The 5,496-nt window shown below is 45.1% G+C and overlaps 1 long non-coding RNA gene across 1 annotated transcript; it reads left to right on the top strand.

Annotated features, from left to right (window-relative positions):
- Window positions 1–1,421: 1,421 nt before the first annotated feature.
- On the top strand, window positions 1,422–2,152 carry LOC109254525 (uncharacterized). The gene is made up of 2 exons (XR_008424629.1): window positions 1,422–1,729; window positions 1,949–2,152. It is a non-coding gene; the product is annotated as an uncharacterized LOC109254525 (long non-coding RNA).
- Window positions 2,153–5,496: the final 3,344 nt, after the last annotated feature.

The following is a 5,496-nucleotide window of genomic DNA, read 5'->3' as shown; positions in this document are numbered from 1 at the left end:
CCAGAGGGAAGGCAGATTTGGGAAACTGGCACTGCCCCTGCCCAGATGGCAGCCAGCAGCTGGCTCTGGCAAAGGGAAGTTCTCACTCTGGGCTGCTGGCTGCCGGGCCCCTCCCGTTTCCCCAGCAATGCCGGGCCGGGGCCATTGGAGAGGAGAGAATGTGAGAGGCCGGCCATGCCAGCAGCTCCTCGCCACCCTGACCTGCCGGTTCTGGCTCTGACACCCAGGCCCGTGGCCGGGGAGTGGAGGGAGCAGGCCCAGCAGCACTAGCCAGCAGCCTCAGCCTCCCTCCTCCTGCCTTGGCGGTGGTTGGCCCTGCGCTGAACCACACAATGGCTCCTGACGACTTCGGGGCTGCAGCGTCAGGGACAAAGGGTGGTTGGTGGTGATTTCAGAGAGAGTGGCCTGGCCACGCAACCGTGGGCCGATGTGGGTTACAGGGCTCCAGAAGATCCTGCTGGCCCACGGCTGCCCCTTCCCACACCAAACACTGCCCTGTCTTCTAGCAGACCCTGTGGGTCCTGGTTTCTTCCACCCCAGGCGTAGTTTTCTTTTTTCCTCCCTCCCTCCCTTCCTCCCTCCCTCCCTCCCTCCCTCCCTCCCTCCATCCCCCTTTTCCTTTCTTCTTTCTTTCCTTTCTCCTTCCTTCCTTCCTTCCTTCCTTCCTTCCTTCCTTCCTTCCTTCCCTTTCTCTCTTCTCACAATGCCTTTCTCGCACTTTCTTGCTTTCCCCCGCCCCCTCCTCCTTTCTTTTATTCTTCAAACATCTATTGACTGCACATTCTGTATCACTCCTCTGCTAGGTTCTGAGAGTGCACAGATATAATAATACTTGGCCCTGCCCCCGAGGAGCTCACAATTCAGTGAGGACATCTGTGCCTGAGATGGGATGAGTCCATGACAATTAACGACAATAGAGCGTGTTAAGTACTATAAAAGCACACAAATTGCTAGGAAAGCAGAGGAAAGAGCCATTAATTTCTACCTGACCCATTTTGGGGAAAAGTTAGCTGAGGTTCTGCCATTTTTCAATTTAGTTGCTCACTCCGAGTCTTATGCTCCTGAGGAAAGGTTTTATGTCGCTAAGTCTCGTTGGAAAAATGAAAGGTTTGCTTTTTGTTTCAGTTCCTGCTTATGACTCAGGTCTCGAGGCTTTGAATTTTTATCAAGTCCAATTTTATCCATTTTTTTTTCCTTTTTTGCTGTTGGATCTAAGAACTTTTTGTCTAACCCAAATATTGCAAAGATTTTCTCCTTGATTTTCTTCTAGAAATTTATAATTTTACAATTACATTTGCATTTATGATCTATTTTTGCTCATCTTTGTATATGGCATGTATTGGGGGTTTTTCTTCTTTTTTTTTAGTATAAAAAAATATTGTTTCCAGTATCAATTGTTCCAGAACCATTTGTTTGAAAAGCCATCCTTTCTCTATTGAATTGTCTTTGCACCTTGGTCAAAAGTAAGTTGACTATATTTGTATGGGTCTATTGCTGGATTCTTCGAGAGGAGTATTTTTATGTCCAATATATTGTTTCATGCACTCTCTCTGTCCCTCTCAAAATAAAGGCATTCCTGCCATGCAAACAGCACCCTATATATCAACTAGAGTTATGACTTGACTAGGCAAAAGAAAAGAAGCTTGGCCAACCAAGATTAGAGTTAACTTTGCCACAGATTGCTGTGTGACTTTGGCATGGGGGGCTTTGTGATCCTGAAGAAACACAGGTGAGACTCAATAAAGAGTGTCACAAAGATTAATGAGGGCCGTGGCTGGGAGAAGAGCTGGGCTTTGCCTCCTCAGCATCCACATATTTGTGTAACTCCTTCTGTCCTGTTTTACAGTGAAAATATTTGGGGGGTGGGGAACAGCAGTGGGGCTAACTGTGAGGAGAAGCGTATGGTTAATTACAAGCACTTTAAAGGAAGGTCTGTCTTCTTTTGCAGAAATGAAGCTCTTCCCGTCACCCCCGAGAGTCGGTGGTAAACACGTCTTCTCTGTGTCTTGTCACATACAACAGTTACCCAGGGGAGCCTTATTCCCGGTTACATTCTTTGGCTCTCCTTCACCAATAGAATGATTCTTTTACAACTTTGGAATGAAAAGCATGCAAAATGGTGTCTTCATACTGCTTAAATGCTTTCCACCCATGCCTCTCATTTCTGATTTTTCATGGCCTTAAACCACCATCTGCTGGGAGGGTGGGAAGGACGCTCGCAAGGTTGTTACGCCCTTCCCTCCAGTCTCAGACCCCGCTGCGCTTGGGCCACCAAATGAAAAGCATTTTTTTTTTTTTTTTTTTTTGGTGTGTCTTTCTCTCAAGGGTTTTCAGAACTTAGTCCCCATCCTTGGAAGTTTCCTTTTCCGGGCCGTGCCCAGTTCCCTCTCGGGGCCTGTATTTCCCGGGTGATGGACAAGGAGACTTCGTTCATGCCAAGTACTCTGGAAAGCTCATACCATGCTAATCATTTTGTGTCTTTGATTAACTTTGCTTTCTTTTCCTTTGTAATTTGCTCTAACACTTTAAGTCCAAATACACTGGGGACAGCTTGTGATTAACCTCTCTCCACTCCAAGAAGTAGCCAGCATCAGTGATTCTTCCTTCTAAAATAGCTTAACCAGTTTTTAATACACCAAAAAGACTTTTTGCCCATAGCCCTCTGGTCATCTATTTTCCTTAATAGCCTTTTATGAGGGACCTTATCAAAAGCTTGCAAGGAAATCCAAGTAAATTATGTTCCTTGGTTCACCTTTACCTACTATTTCATTAACTTTTTCAAAAACAATATGACATAGTTTTCAACATAATTAAAGGGGTTGGGAAAAAGGGAACTTTAACTACCGCTTGACAGTTTCCATAGTTGCTTAGGGGAGCTGGGTCACTGCTCACATTCTGCCTCTGCTTAAGGACACTAATTCATTTCCCAGGCTGTCTGGCTAGGTCAGCCACTGGTTCAAGGTGGAAATGACAAGTTTTTAGGCTTTCAAGTGTGCAGTACTCAGCTCTCCAGAGAGCTCGAAGGAAGGAAACCACAAGTTTATCCAGGTCTGGCCCAGAGAAAGAGGAAATGATGGAGGAAACTAAGACGAGGGCAGAGGGCGGTGTCTCTGCGGAGGGGAGAACTCGGCCCAGGGAGAGTCTCAGATATGCCCAAACAACTCTTCATTGTTTGCATGAGAAAGGGAGGGGCCAACCATAGAATTTGGGAAGACTCTCAGGTCCAGGGGAGGTATGTAATAACAAAATGGAAGGGTGGACAGAGGCTGGTAGAACAAGGGAAGAATTAGATATGAAATTGCTAATACCAGCAGTATTAAACATATCATCATCATAAGAATTGCAGGTGTATTGGGGCACTGTGGGTGAACTCAGCTGGTTAAGCATCTTGGTTTCAGCTCAGGTCATGATCTCACCCCTTTGTGGGTCGAGCTCCACATCAGGCTCTGTGCTAGCCGTGCAAAGCCTGCCTGGGATTCTCTCTCTCTCTCTCTCTCTCTCTCTCTCTCTCTCTTTCTCTCTCTCTCCCCCCACCCCACTCATGCTGTCTCTCTGTCTCTCAAAATACATAAATAAACTTAGAACTTTTTAAAAAAATTGCAGGTGTCTTTGTTAAGTTTCTCTTGTGGGCAGGTATGTGTTGGGCGCGTGCACATGTCTGTCTCATAGAAGCGTTAACAACTGGAAAGGAAGATAACATTACCCTCATTTGTAAATGAGAAAAGTAAGGTGCAGAGAGTTCAAAGGACTTGAAGGTCACGCAGTTAATAAATGATCACATTTGGGAGGCAACCTCATCCTTCTAATTCTGAAGCACGTGGGTTTTCATGGTACCAGCTGGTCGATTCTTAGCTCATTGAGTCGCCAAAGTGTCCCGTAAGTCAAGTATTCTGGTTAACTAAACGTTCTAAACATTCTAAATATGAATTACCCGTTTTCATAAAGTAAGTAGCATTACTCAATCATTCAAAAAATGCCAGACGCTATTTAATTTGTATCAATGATGCACAAAGGCATTTCAGGTGACAGTCTTTAAAACATCTTTATGGATCTCCATTGTCGCTGGTCTGGGAATTTGGAGGTATTTGTCTGCAAAGGACTCTGGCTGACAAAATGCTAGTAAAATTGGCTTTTAATGTAGAAAGGAATAGTAAGGAAAAGCAGAAAAGCTTTCATTTCTTTCTGGCTTACTTCGTGGTTTCCACTGGCTCGATGCCTATATTTCCTTATGTCCTGAGGGACTGGCCATTTTTAGTCTTTTCCACAACTTCAGAAAGCCCACCATAATTGTCTTGCCGCATGCTTCAGGCTCCACAGGATGCGATGCCTGCATACTAGAAAGCATTTTTCTAAGTAGCTTCTGAAGACCTGCCTGCTCCCCTCAAATGTTCCTGTAGGTCGGTGTTGCAGGTCGTCCTGGCACCTCACTTTCTGGTTTGTGCATGCTTCTTGTGAAATGTCCAGCATCGAAGGGAACAGGTAGGTATCTGAAGGCACCTGGGGGAGGCTGAGCAGCCCAGCTAATCAGCTCCCCGCTCCTGCTTCTGATTTGTCAAGACAATGGTCTTTAAGACAGGAGCCTGAGAAGCTGAGGGATCAGAAAAGCAACTTGGGCTTGTCTTCAAAGAATGGAACGCACTAATTGGAACGGACGCAAGAGTGGCCATCAGAGAGAAAAAGGAAATAATTCTTTTCATCTACCATCAAAATAGGGAACCTGAAGGAAAAAGAAAAAGTCTCCTAACTTAGGAGGGCAATAGCGTGGGCTTCTGGTTCTTGCTATGCCAGATAAATTCCGAGGCTGGCAGTTTTGATAAAACATTGCGGTGTCCATTTCCAAGGGACAGGAGGCCATCAGCCTGCTGTGTTCAGCAGGGGTGTCGTCATCAGGCAGGTCTCTGTATGAAACCTGGGCAGAAGTGTGAGACCCTGGGCGAGGCAGTGGAACAGAGAGGGTTCTACCGAGGTCCTGTTGGTGCGTTCCAATACTAGTTCTGGGACCTTCTAGCTTTGGTGGCCTTGGAAAAGTAAATCTTGATTTATTAATCAGAGTTTCAGTGTCCTCAACTATAATATGAGAATAACACCTGATTTACCTGGTGGTTTGAGGGATACATAAGAGAGTGCATGCAAAGTCTCCGACAACATGTAGCAAACAATGTCTTTCCCGTGACTTTCTGACGTGTTATTTTTCTAAATGACAGATCGAGATTCCTAGCACAACCACGTGTATGACTTTATGTTTTTTGTCACAGATGTGTCTAGGAGATACTGTGGACTCAGTTCCAGACCATCGCCATAAAGCAAACAATTCAATAAAGTGAGTCAATTTTTTTTTGTTTCCCAGTACCCATAAAAGTTATATTTATGCTATGCTGTAGTCTATTAAGTGTGCAATAGCGTTAGGTCTAAAAACACCCCCAATGTAAATACCTTAATTTAAAATGACTTCCTTGCTGAAAAAACACAAACCATCATCTGGGTTTTCAGTGAGTC

This window comes from Panthera pardus, unplaced genomic scaffold (assembly GCF_024362965.1).
Source record: "Panthera pardus isolate Hobbes unplaced genomic scaffold, ASM2436296v1 HiC_scaffold_21, whole genome shotgun sequence".
In the NCBI taxonomy this organism is placed as follows: domain Eukaryota; kingdom Metazoa; phylum Chordata; class Mammalia; order Carnivora; family Felidae; genus Panthera; species Panthera pardus.
This window is presented reverse-complemented; position numbering and strand designations above follow the sequence as displayed.